The sequence below is a fragment of the Tenebrio molitor genome, chromosome Y (genome assembly GCF_963966145.1).
Source record: "Tenebrio molitor chromosome Y, icTenMoli1.1, whole genome shotgun sequence".
Classification (NCBI taxonomy): domain Eukaryota; kingdom Metazoa; phylum Arthropoda; class Insecta; order Coleoptera; family Tenebrionidae; genus Tenebrio; species Tenebrio molitor.
In genome coordinates, this window is record NC_091056.1 from 311039 (window position 1) to 325177 (window position 14139).

A 14139-nucleotide genomic window follows, 5' to 3' on the forward strand; every position below is an offset into this window, starting at 1 on the left:
ACTAATGGCGTAACTTATTGCTTTTTTTGTAACTAATTTCCATAACGAAACCAACAAAATTTCGAGCGACTTTATTGTTAATTTGCTAACTAACATCATTATAAAATGAAAAACGAATTATACATTTTAATTTTGCTTACTTCCAAGAGAAGAATCCATTTTAAAACAATTGCAAAAACTTTATTGGAACACATTTTACACGCGTTTCCATATCTGCTACTTTTCTCGGCGCTAGAATCTATCGAAGCGGCGAGCTCGAAGCTCACAAATGGAATTAATTCCTGACCCATGTGGGGTCTCCAGTCCCTTATCATCAATGGTCATTCCAGATACTAGGGGTACCACTACAACTATTTCCAAGGTAAAAGTCTTGAAAAACATACATCATTTTTTTGGATTTCGGCCAGGTTTTCGGCGTTTCAGCCCACTGTGGGTCGGTGAAATCCAATTTAAACAAACCGACGCCATGACCGTACACCTGTCATGACGCAGCGCACGTGTAGTACCACCGGAAATGCAATCTTTCGAATGCGCAGTACCCTGCAAGCGCAGCACGCCTTATCGCGCAACGGAATAAGGTCGAGAATCGCGCGCGTGACAATTTTCTCGATTTACGGGACTGCGGTGCCGGGATTAAAAATGCGGAAGTCGTGGTCTTGGCATTTCGTCGAGAGCCGCCGAGGCGACGCCAGTGGAAGTAGTGGAACACATTTTGGGTTCGTGGTCGAGTGACCCCTCGCATTAATAGAGGTAATTATCGAAAATTAGCGACTTCACATAACTAATATCATTTATTAGGGGTAGTTCGATCCAGTATCGTATCGTACCGCATCATTTAGTACCGTATCGTATGTTACCGAGGAGTACCGGAAGGACTTCCAGAATTCTCGCCAAGAACCCCCTTTTTCGCCGAAAGGTAATTACCGAACCATTCGACATTCGCAACACTAACGTCAATTCGTTAGGGGTCGTTCGCTAGGGTGATCGTTCGCCAGGTCGAACATACCGTCTTCGTATCAGTATCGCCGTTAGTACCGTCAGCATCATTTCGTTTCCGGCCCAGAATTTACGTGAAAACTTCAAGGTCACGCCGTGACACCATCGCATCGGAGCAGTACCGTACCGCAAGTCAATAAGGACACTCATTCGAGGAAACAACAGACTCGGCCATAAAGATAAGTCGCCATTCTTTCATTTCGGGATTGTTTATTTAAGAAACGCCTCGAATTTCCCGCTTCTCAAGTTTATAATTCCATGTACGTTCATAATTTATTGATACCTTGCATTTTATAAGATTTGTAACTTTTTTTGCATTCAAATTTCACATTTTCATTGTCATAATCATTCAGATATTTTTAGAAATCAAATTTTCGGAACCTTCCCGAATTTAACTTTTCTTTACTAGAATTAAATCATTCATTTTCGTCAAGGTCATACCCTGACATCAATCTTGTATATTATTTCATTTCATTCATTTATTTATTCATTCATTAAGGGTGCCCATCACCCAACGAAAATATCTATTTCGTAACTATACAACCAACCATACAACACCTGCTGACCGTTTTACGACAGGCACTACCATGCAGTGCTAATAATGAGGGGATTAGTATTTGTTACCTCCTAGTGTGAAGAGGAGCACTTCGCCCAAAGGAGACTACCTGCTACTCTGCCCTGTTTCTAAATCCCGAGCCGCTTTACGAAATTTCCGTCGGATTCCCCAGAATATGATTTAAATTTATAAGTAAGAAAATAAAAAATTTTGAAATTATAAATCAGTTTATTTTCATAATTAAATAAATATACATTATTTTTGGCTCTGTAATTATGTTTTGTAAATAGTGACATGCAGGTAAACACCGTACCTACTTTACATTACGAGTTCCAAAACAACACAGTGCAGATTAATTCCCGCCAGTAGTAATCTTACGCATATGATATTGTTGCTTGCCCTGCGCGAACCTTGATTATAATTTTTTAGTTTTGTTGTCCGTTTCGGCATTGTTGATTTCAAAAGCACTGTTACGTTTTTTTACTGCTTAAATTAAAGTAATTAACTAATTCTTATTTGCTTTTGTCTTTGTACAGCGTGATCAACAATGACTGAGTCTGTTGGCAATGAAACAATTGAAAAGTACTGTTTGATCTAAAAAAGCATAAGAATAACATGTAACAATAACATAATTGTAATAAATACGAGTAACATAGCTGCAGATTGCAAGTGTCGTACAGTTGCGAGAAGTAAGACAGAGTAAAATTGAAAAAGAAATTATATTCATTATATTTACCTCTTATTACGTATTGCCTTCATTCTACGTTTTATACTTTTCCGGTAACCGTTTGTAGAAATCTTATTCTTACCATGGACACCCATTTTTAAAACGCACTCGGATAATAACTCAACTTCTAGTCACTAGGACGCAGTCAAAATAAATAGAAATATGTATAAACAAACACAGCAAATTTATATTCAAGATTGTACCTGAAATGGGGATGAATAACGGTGTCGTCCAATAATGATCCTTTAGCTAGCCGAAACAGCCAGGGGGCAGGTAATTTGGACACGGCAGATTAGGAAAACTTCCGAGAAGAATTATATATTTGGAATTTTGTGATCTTATAAAGAGCGATCAAATTAATTTGTAATCAAGTTATCCATGAATCCGAAATTGTATGTCGATACTGGAACTCCACGCGCCAATAAACATAGGTTGAAACACAAGTTACGTACAACGTGTAACAGAAATAAGTACATTAATTTTAACTGGTAATAGAACTCGTCAAAAGGAACAACTTTTCTATCTACCATTTTGCCGAAAAACGATGTTTAATTCCAAAAAAAAATTGGAGAGATTTTTCACTAAAATAGCCCTACGCCACTAAATACTGCAATGGCTAATTGAGATCAGCGCTAATATGAAAAAAATGTCCATTTTCATCCAGAAAACGTGTTTTAACGCAGAAATCGAAATTCAAAGAAATCTACCCGTATAGCAAAAAATCCACTTCGTAAGAATCTGGTTGTTTCACGTTTTTAGGTAGCTTAGTTTTGGAGATATGAACGGTTTTAGGAAAATCTTTCCTAAGCCACTACGCAACGTTTTTCGCCAAAATGGCAGAGAGAAAAGTTGTTCCTTTTGATGAGTTCTATTACCAGTTAAAATTAATGTACTTATTTCAGAAACACCCTGTATTTTCATATCAATACGTTCCACTATCTTGTTTTTGGTTGTCACGGCTAAATATGTTATGTTACAACAATGACCGAATATTTTTTGACTTTTTAACTTTTCACTGTCAGATTTGATTTATAAAAATAAAACAGTCTGGTAAGTATTGCTTCCCTGTTGTAACTCACCTACCGGACTCAAATTGATCATTTCCTAAAAAAAGCCCATTTGGCTTATATAACTGCCAATTTTGACATAAATTTTGTTTTTCATGGAATACATAGCAGCAACGAACTAACTTTACCTACAGTTCATAGAAAATCCTATCCCATTACGGTATCTACATTACCTGACTCGAGTTTTCCTATAATCCACAGTGTAACTTAAATCCCCCTTTCTGCTTTTATCTCGTTTTACCTGGAAATTACTTTCTTTCTGTGATATTCGTTCACTTTCAATTTTTTTACAATAAGAATCGTTTCTGTCATAATGTCGAAAGTTACCGACAAATTAAATAAATTTGTGCGGAACTTTAGAAGTCTTATTTTTTCAAGTGATGCTTTCGTGTTGTTTTTTTGTAAGATCTGTCAAAAATCAGTGAATTTTGAGAAAATGTATTTGATTGTTGTAAATGATGTTTTTTTTTCTATAATGTACAGTGAATCACTGAAACAATAATACTTATAGCAACATTTAATTGTCAATGTTTATCTTCGAATTTTTAATGCCTTTTTCCCTGCCTATTTTACCGATTTTTAATGCTTAATGCTCTATTGATAATGTAATCGAACATCTACCGGACAGTATGAAATTAAATTTTAATATAATAATAATTTGTCTGACGTTTTACGGAGTTCGAGTCCTAGACTCATCTTTCCCCAATCTGACTGGCAGGCACCTACGCATGAAATGGTAGGGCTGTGTGACAGACTTGTCAAGTATCGAGTTACCGTACCCCCTAGCTGGTCGGCCTCCAGTTGCGAACCCAGCAGGTCGAGAGTACGGTAGGGGGGTTGTTTGAGAAAACAAATCGCGAGAAGAAAAGGGGGCTGCAGAAGGCGTCGTCGGAATGCTCCCGCTTATGCGTTACAACGAGGGGAAAAACTGCAGAAAAAACCCCTCGTCGGAGCCGAAGAAGAATGGGGGAAACGCTCAAGAAAATAATTATAGACGAGACTATAAAAATAAACCCGGTTTGCTTACACTTTTACCTGGTCCTTGGAGCTGGAGATGGCCCTGGTGTGTGAACTGAAACATACTCGAGAGAGTTCAATTAATAATTTGTTTACAAGAGGCTACGCGTTACTGCGGAGCTCTGAAACAAAAGCAACAGACAAAACAACGCGGGGGACTGGAAGTGGTGGTTGCACTTCAGTCCTGTCGGAGGAGCAGACACTTCGGCCGTTTGTGGCGGAGTGGCAGGTGTTCGTCGTAATCGACGGCGTCGCGTACAAGAGGGTTTGGGTGTTGGGCCGCATTCTCAAAGAATTTCTCCGCTACATCTAGCAGGAAATCCCTGATGAGTGGAAGATCTGCCTCCCGATGGAGTTGCGAATTCCTGACGAACCAGGGCGCATTAAAAGCTGCCCGGAGAAATTTATTCTGCACGACTTGCAGTTTGTGGAGTTGCGTGTTAGACACGTTTCCCCACACCACGAAGCCGTACGTCATGGCGGGTCTGACAATCTGTCGGTAGATTGTGATTTTGTTCTTGATGGACAACTTGCTTCGCCGACAAACCAGCGAATTAAGTTGTCCACGAACGATGAGAGCGCGAGTTTTCGCGTGCTCGACTTGGGGAATGAAAGTGAGATGATTGTCGAACTTAACACCGAGGTATTTGACGACGGTTGTCCAGGGGATGACGCGGTTGAACATAGCGACTTCGCCGACCGGTCGGAAATGACGCTTGGTAAAAAGAATGGCGCTGCTTTTTTCCGGATTCACGTCGATTCGCCAAGTGCGAAACCATGATTCCAGATTTACCACAGCGCCTTGAAGATCTCGCGAAATGATTTCGGGTGACCAAGACCGCACTAGAATTGCAGTGTCGTCTGCATACAGTGCGATTTTTGTGTTGTCGGGTTTTGGGATGTCGGCAGTGAAGATTGCGTACAGAGTCGGTGAAAGCACCGAGCCCTGTGGGACGCCTGCCTGGATCTCGCGTTGGGTTGAGAGGACCTGTCCGATTTTTGCATGAAAAACGCGGCGATTGAGGAACGAATTCAATAACCTGACCATCGCCAGGGGCACGCCGGCGGCGTGGAGCTTGTAAACAAGTCCATCGTGCCAGACAGTGTCAAAGGCTTTGGCCACATCGAGGAAAATCGCGCCGGTTGATTGATTTTGGCCGAATCCTTTCGCAATGAATTCGGTGACGTTGATCAATTGGTCCACGGTGGAGTGTTTGGGACGAAACCCAAACTGTTCGTCAGGAATTGTGGAGTTCTCGTCTGTCACTCTGACCAGCCGGGTCAAAATGACTTTTTCGAGAACCTTTCCGATGCTTGAAAGAAGACTGATGGGGCGGTAACTTTGGGGAAGTTTGGAGTTCTTCCCGGGCTTTGGGATGAAAATGACTGTCGCGTTTTTCCATCGGGACGGAAAGCGGCAGAGACGGAGGCTGGCATTGAAAATTGCGGCCAAAGCGACGACAACTTTGGGCGGCAACAATTTCAACGCTGTGTTCGAGATGTTGTCGGGGCCGGGCGCTTTCTTCTTCTTCAGGGACCCGATTATTTTTCGGATCTCCGAAGGCGAAGCTGGAGTGATGGGATTGTCGTCATGTCTCGAAAGAATGAGACGAACTTGGTTCTCGATCTCCTCGATGTGGACCGGGTCGGCGTCGACGACATTTGGTCTGCATTGCAGTTCCAAGCTGTCAGCGAACGCCTCCGCTTTGTCCACGTCCGAGTAGACGAGTCCGTTTGCACCCTGAATGGGGGGAAGTGGCTTGTGATTTGAACGGAGCGCTTTCGCCATTCTCCAGGTCGAGTTGTCCTCCGTCGTGAGGGATTTGAGTTTGGTTTCCCACCGATCAGAGCGATGATCGATGAGCGCGTATTTGACTTCGTTGCCAAGCCGATTTGCCTCTGTTCTGTCGAGTGCGTCGCCAGTCCGAAAGGCAAGGCGCCTGGCACGATTCTTTGCGCGAATTAGATCGACGATCCATTGTGGCAAAATCTCTTTTTGTCGCGGCTCGACCCGAGTTCGAGTTGAGTCTGTCATGGCGGATTTGATTTTGTCCTCGAGAGCGCCGGCTGCACTCTCGAGGTCTTCGACCGATTCAATCCGAGGAATCGGTCCGAAGTCAGTTTCGAGAATTTCCGCGAAGCGCGGCCAATTTGTGGTGCGAATTGTGATGTTTGTGTTTGCGTCGTTTGCCTCATCACCGATGTGCATCAGCACGGGCATGTGATCTGAATTTAACGCTAATGAAACGTGTAATCGGATTTGAAATGGCACATTTTTGATTAGTGCGATGTCGAGGATGTCGGCGCGGTAGCCGCGGGAGTCATAATATGTTGGCTCTGGAGGAGCCTCAATTAGGAAGTCGGTCGCGTCCGCGAGGTCGAAAAGAATTCGGCCGTTTCGGTTTGTTTCACGGCTGCCCCAGGTCAGGTGCTTCGAGTTGAAGTCACCTGCGGCGATGACCGAGGCGCCGGTATCTAATATGTTTGTGATGTCATTCTCCCGAAGCCGATCTTGCGGCCTGTGATAACATGAAATGAGTGTCAATGGACCGTTCGCGGTCTCGATTGTCACGGCGGTGGCTTCCAGGCTCTGGAGAGCGGGAAGCGCATTCGGGTAGTGTGGGAGCGTACGGCGAACGAAAATGGCTGTTCCTCCTCCAGCACCGTTAGTGCGGTCGGAGCGATATAAGGTGAAGCCCCGAATTTTGGGGTCCGGGTCGTCGGCGCGCAAGAAGGTCTCGTTGACCAAAATGACGTCGAGGTCATGACTGTCTGCGAAAACCTCCAGCTCGTTGCGGGTGGTTCGCAGACTGCGTGCATTAAAAAATGCTGTCTGAAGCGACTTTATTTTCGGGGTTTGTACTGTCATTTATTTATGTCAGCACTTTTGGGATGATTGCGAGAACTTTCGCGAGGATCTGCTCGGTTGAGGTCGAGGTCTGGATTGCCATGAGAACTTCCGTGATGATTTTCTCGGCTGTGGAATTTTTCTGCGCGGGGGCGGGTCGGGGAGTTTGCGCTGGGGCCGCGGGCTTCTTGGACGCCGTTGCGTCAGCGAAGCTTTTCGTCGCGCTTTTGGTCCCTGCAGCAGGTTGCTTGACAGGGGCCGATTGGGTCATGGGGGCCGCGGAGGGGGCGGGGGCGGCAGTGGTGGCTGGGGCGCGCTTTTGTTGGGGGCCGGAATGGTTGTGATTTGGAGATTTTTTCCCCTGGTACCCTCGAGGGAACCTGGGGCATCCCCGATAGCTGGCAGTGTGAGCGCCACCGCAGTTGGCGCACTTTGCCGGAACGGACTTGGCCTTTTTGCAAAGGTGGGAGTCGTGAAATTCGCCACATTTGACGCATTTCGCGGGGGCATAGCAGTTCCGCTGGGAGTGGTGGAACCGCTGGCAGCGGTGGCACTGGGCAGTGGTCCCCTTTTTGTGGGGCCGCTCGACGGCGATCAGAAGGTGACAGATCGATTTCAATTGGAAAATTTTTCCTTGGTCTTTTGGGACTTCGACCAGAACGAGAGGGAGGGGCTTTTTGGACCTGGTGGAGATCATCCTGGTCACCTGCTTAGGCGCCAGACCTTGATTCTCCAGGTCGGCTTTGACGTCGTCGACGCTGATTTCCACCGGCACCGTTCGGAGCACGGCTCGGAGTGTCTTTTCCTCGGGGAGGGCGAAGGTGTGGAAGGGCACCCCCCTCGCCTCGAGGAGGCGAGTCATGGAACGGAAATCGTCGACAGTGACCGGGTTGACCCGGATGCCGTCGACGCAGGACCTCGCTTTGGAGAAGTTGATTTTCTTCTGCACCATCGCTTGCGAAAGCGATGACCATTTGGAGGCATCGCGGATGATGACCGGCGGGATTTTGGATTCCGCCGGGGGCTTCTGCTGCGTCACCGGTTTGACGGGCGCAGGCTGGGTTTTCTGGGTCTGAGGGACCTCGGGGGTGGGCAATTTGGGCATTTTGGGGGCCCTCGCTTGCGAGGGTTCACCGCTGGGGCCGGACTTGACCGCTTGTGTCATGGGGGCTGACTCTGGGGTGGGGCGCTTTCGCTGATGCTTACCTTGGACCAAGGTGAACGGGGCTTCTTCAGCAGGCTCGACTGTCTCCTCCATCTCGATTTCCGAGTCGGAAGGTTCGGCCTGCACTGGGTGGGCTGGGGAGGTCGGGGGGGAGACACCTTCTGTCCCTCCTCGAGGACTTGGATTCTCGCATCCGAGAGTGCGAGTCGCTGTTGGTGCACTTCCCTCTCCTCGCGGAGAAAGAGGACCTCTTGTCTCAGCGCCGTCACCTCGGCGAGCAGCTTCTGCAGGTCCTCCTGCGGAAGCTGGACAAGGGTTTGACCCGCTGTTGCCATTTTAGGCGCCTAAAAAATTCGTATAAGATGCGGTGCAAAAGCACGGCGTTGTTGTGGATAAATTGGCGAAAATGCCGATGAACGACACTTCCGCCAATGAGATGTTCTCTCGACGAATTGTTTGATCGAATGACCGGGCTCGAGCGCAGCACTGCACATATATACGTAAAACCGTGCGGACCGAGGACTGAACACCAGTCGCGGCTGATACCGCGCTTCGCGATTAAGTCCCGATTTTGTAAATACTGTACATAAATGTAAATAAAGAACACGTAGGTTAAGTTAGTTAAGTTAGATAAGTTAGGTTAAGTTTGTAAATATAGTTAGGTTTTTTTCTTTTGTGAGCCGGCCGGGGCGAGGTGTTGTCGACGAGGAGACCTGTCCTATAGTACGCGCGCGCGGCTGTTCCGCCGGCTTTATAGGCACAGGTTTTCAATCGGCTGCGCCACCAAAGTTCCGGCCGGACCAATCAGGAGCCGTCCTTGGCGCCTCGGCCCTCAGCCGGGCGCATATAAATATGGGGGCTCATTTTTTGTGAACTCTGTGTGTGAACTGTGGTCAAGAGAGTTCTGATCTTGCATTCGTGAGTGACGGACGTGATTCGTCGAGTGTTCTGAGTGATCGTCAAGGCGATTGTTTGGTGTTTGTTGTGCTGTGCAACGTTCCTGTGCCGAGACCGGTGTTCAGTACTCGGTCCGCACGGTTTGCGTATATATGTGCAGTGCTGCGCTCGAGCCCGGCCAATCGGCCACATAATTCACTGCAGCGAGGACCTCATTGGCGGAAGTGCCGTTCATCGGCGTTTTCGTCAACTCACCTCAAAGACCCCGTGCTTTTGCACCACAAACTTTAGTGCGTGAAGCGCTCGGAATTTTCCAACGCTTCGACCACGATGTCGACGATGGCCCCCGCCACCCAACCCACCCTCGAAGATGTCCTGACCCACATGAGTGCCCAAATCGCGGCGCTCACGCGGGAGGTCAAGGAACTCCGCGCCCTCAAGGAGGATGTCGACGAGCTCCGCGCTTTCAACGACGCCCGCCTCGTACAGCTCGAGGAGAGCAACGAGGACTTGGTGTCCATGTCAGCGTCCCCGAAGGTTGTCATCGTACAACCCTCAGCCCCCCTCGAAGCCACCCAGCCCCCGGCAGACCAGGACATGGAGGAGCCTTTCCAGGAAGTGAAAGGTAGGAAACCTCGAAAGCGCCGCCCCTCTGTTGCGTCCCTAGAGGACCAGGCTGTTGAACCTGGTCCCAGCCACAGGCCTCCATCAGCGGAGGTCCCAAAGAAGGCGAAAAAATCCAACACCCAGGCCCCTCAGGCCAAGCCCAATCGGCCCGCGCCCGCCAAACAAGTGGCGCAAAACAAACCTCCGGCGGAGAGCAAAATCCCGCCAATCATCATCCGCGACGCGGCAAAATGGGCGTCAGTCTCGAGCGCGATGACGACGCGCCAAATCAAATTCTCAAAAGCGAAGACATGCATCGACGGTATCCGCGTGAACACCGTCACCGTCGACGACTTCCGAGCACTGACTCGCCTACTCGAGGAGAGGAAAGTGCCGTACCACTCGTTCGCTCTCCCCGAGCAAAAAACTCTCAGAGCCGTCTTGCGGACGGTTCCGTGCGAGATCGCCATCGACGACGTGCGAGCTGACCTGGAGGAACAGGGCCTGGCACCGATCAAGGTGACCAGAATGACCTCCTCCAGGTCGAAAAAACCTCTGCCCCTGGTCCTCGTCGAGGTCCCCAAGGACAAGGGCGCGATTTTCGAACTCAAAGCCGTGTGCCACCTGTCGGTCACGGTCGAGCGGCCCCACAAAAAGGGGGCCCCAAGCCAATGCCACCGCTGTCAACGGTTCCACCATTCACAGCGACACTGTCACGCACTTCCGAAGTGCGTGAAATGCGGTGAAAGTCACGATACTCACTCGTGCGAAAAAACAAATGACGACGCGGCAAAATGCGCGAATTGCGGCGGTGCCCACACCGCGAGCTATCGGGGATGCCCCAGGTTCCCCAGGGGCCCCCAGGCCAAAAAATCTTCAGGATCAGCGGCACCCAAACCGCAACAGAAACCCGCCGCGGCCTCCGCGAAACAATCCGCCACCCCCGCAGCCCCCGTCAGGCCCTCAGCCCCAAAAACCACCCCCGCGACCAAAACCGCGACCAACGACAACGCGTCGAAAAGCTTCGCGGACGCAGCCTCGTCAAAAAAGACCGCGCCCGCAGCCCCCCCGCAGGCCACCCCCAAGCAGCCCCCCGCGATCGGTAAAGCCCTGACCGAAATCCTGAAAGCAATTCAGACATCGAACACGAAGGAGGAGATCCTCCAAAACGTGCTCGCGATCATCCCGAAAATTCTTCTCGACTGTTAATGACAGTACAACAGTCAAGTGTTAGGTCGCTGCAGATCGCATTCCATAATGCTCGCGGTCTGCGAAGCTCCCGCAACGAGCTGGAAGTCTTCGCAGACGATCATGAACTCGACGCGTTGCTGGTCAGCGAGACCAAACTGCAACCCGGCACCCCAGACCCCAACATTCGGGGCTTCGAACTTTATCGCAGCGACCGCACTCGCGGTCCTGGAGGAGGAACAGCAATTTACGTCCGCCGTGGAATTCGCCACCATCAGATCGCGCTTCCCGTTCTCCAGAACCTGGAGGCCACCGCCGTGACAATCGCGACCGCGAACGGTCCATTGACGATCATTTCGTGTTACCACCCCCCGCGACTTTTGCTCCGGGAAAACGACATCAACGAAATTTTAGACTCCGGCACCTCGGTCATCGCCGCGGGCGATTTCAACGCCAAACACGAGGCCTGGGGCAGTCGAAGAGCGAATCGCAACGGTCGAATTTTAATCGAACACGCGGACAACATCGACATCCTAATTGAGGCTCCCCCGGAGCCAACATATTACGACGCTCGCGACTTTCACGCCGACACGCTCGATATCGCGCTGTTAAAAAACGTGCCATTTCAAACTCGTCTACATGCCTCTCAGGCACTAGACTCCGACCATTTGCCCGTGCTGATGCACATCGGTGACGAAGCAAACGACGCGAACAGAAACGCAACCGTTCAAATCACGAATTGGCCGCGCTTCGCGGAAGTCCTCGAAACAGATTTCGGTCCGGTTCCCCGCATCGAATCGGTCGCAGACCTCGAGAGTGCAGCCGGCGCTTTCGAGGACAAAATCAAAACCGCCATGTCCGACTCAACTCGAACTCGCGTCGAGCCGCAGAAAAAAGAAAATTTGCCGCAATGGATCGTCGATTTAATTCGCGCAAAAAATCTCGGCAGGCGCCAAGCCTATCGAACTGGCAGCGCCGCTGACAGGACGGAAGCAAACCGCCTCGGCAACGAAGTTAAATTTGCGCTCATCGATCACCGCAGTGATCGGTGGGAAAGAAAACTCAAATCCCTCACCGCGGATGACAACTCGATCTGGAGAATGACGAAAGCGCTCCGTTCAAACAAAAAACCGCTACCACCGATTCACGGCACGCGCGGACTCGTTTTCTCGGACGACGAAAAAGCGGAAACGTTCGCTGACAGTTTGGAACTGCAGTGCAGACCGAACATCGCCGACGCCGACCTCGACCACATCGAGGAAGTCGAGCACGAAATTCTCGAAATTCTCTCGGAACCGAACGACACCCCCATTACACCCACCTCACCGGAAGAGGTCCGCGAAATCATCGGATCACTAAAGGTGAAAAAAGCACCCGGACCAGACCACATCCCCAACACCGCGTTGAAACTATTGCCGGATAAAGTTGTCGTCGCTTTGACCGCAATCATCAACGCCAGCCTGCGACTCTGCCACTTTCCGTCCCGATGGAAAAGAGCAAACGTGATTTTCATCCCCAAGCCCGGGAAAGATCCGAAATTTCCCCAAAATTATCGCCCCATCAGTCTTCTCTCGAACGTCGGTAAAATCGTCGAAAAAGTTATTCTGACCCGGCTGGTCAGAATGGCTAACGACAACGCCGCGATTCCTGATGAACAATTCGGGTTCCGCCCCAAACACTCCACCGCGGACCAATTAATTCATGTCACCGAATTCATATCTCACGGTATGAATCAAAACAAATCAACCGGCGCGATCTTTCTCGACGTGGCCAATGCCTTCGACACCGTCTGGCACGATGGACTTGTTTATAAGCTCCACACGGCAGGCCTACCGTTGGCGATGGTCAAACTCATCAATTCGTTCCTCCAAAACCGCGTTTTTCACGCGAAAATCGGACACGCACTCTCGACGGAACGCGCAATCGAAGCAGGCGTCCCACAAGGTTCGGTGCTCTCGCCGACCTTGTACGCAATTTTTACTGCCGACATCCCAAAACCCGACGGAACAAAACTCGCGTTGTATGCAGACGACACTGCAATCCTCACGCGCTCGGGGTCTCCCGAACTCGCGACGCAACGGCTCCAAAACGCTGTTGAAAGCCTGGAAGCGTGGTTCCGCCTATGGCGGATCGACGTAAATCCAGAAAAGAGCAGTGCGATACTGTTCACCCGGCGGCTTCACCGCCCGGCCGGCCGAATTGTCATGTTCAACCGCGTCATCCCGTGGAAAACCGAGGTCAAATATCTCGGAATCAAATTCGACAATCACCTCCGATTCAACGCTCAAGTCGAGCACGCGAAAACTCGCGCCCAGGCTGTTCGTGGAAAGCTTAATTCGCTGGTTTGCCGGCGAAGCAAGCTGTCCACAAAGAACAAAATAACGATCTACCGAACGATAATCAGACCGGCAATGATGTACAGCGTCGCGGTCTGGGGTAACGTGGCCCACACGCAACTCCAGAAACTGCAAGTCGTACAGAACAAATTCCTCCGGGCCGCCTTCAGCGCGCCCTGGTTCGTCAGAAACGCTCAACTCCATCGGGAAGCAAACCTTCCTACCATCAGGGAGTACCGGCAAGATGTTGCAGGGAAATTCTTTGAGAATGCGGCTAACCACCCAAACCCCCTCGTGCGCGAAGCCGTCAACTACGACGAAAATGTAGCATACCGCTATCCACGGCCAAAATGTGTGCTCCTCCGACAGGACTGAAGTGACATCACCACTTCCTGTCTCTCGCGAAGTTTTTTCCGATGTCTTTATTACAGATCTCCGCGGACAAGCGCAGCTCTGTAACAATTAATAATCAAACATTTCCGAGTATGTTTCAGATTCCATGCCAGGGCCGACTCCAGTTCCAGAGGACCAGGTAATGTGTAATTCAAACCGGGTTAATTTTTATAGTTTCTTCTATATCGATTTTCTCGAGCGTTCCCCCATTTCTTCTTCGGCTCCGACGAGGGGTTTTTTCCTGTGGTTTTTTGACCTCGTTGTAACGCACAAGCGGGAGCATTCCGTCGACGTCTAAAGTCGGTCCACAGCCGCACCCCCACTCGCGCGCGTTTTTTGTATT

At 49.5% G+C, this 14139-nt stretch overlaps 2 long non-coding RNA genes across 2 annotated transcripts; one reads left to right on the plus strand and one right to left on the minus strand.

Moving 5' to 3' along the window:
• The first annotated feature begins 657 nt into the window (after positions 1-657).
• Positions 658-1606, plus strand: LOC138140536 (uncharacterized). The gene is made up of 3 exons (XR_011162581.1): positions 658-750; positions 799-916; positions 966-1606. It is a non-coding gene; the product is annotated as an uncharacterized lncRNA (long non-coding RNA).
• A 154-nt stretch (positions 1607-1760) lies between these two features.
• On the minus strand, positions 1761-4369 carry LOC138140537 (uncharacterized). Its single transcript, XR_011162582.1, has 2 exons — positions 2289-4369; positions 1761-2146 (listed from the first exon to the last, which is right to left on the minus strand). It is a non-coding gene; the product is annotated as an uncharacterized lncRNA (long non-coding RNA).
• Between the last annotated feature and the right edge of the window lie 9770 nt (positions 4370-14139).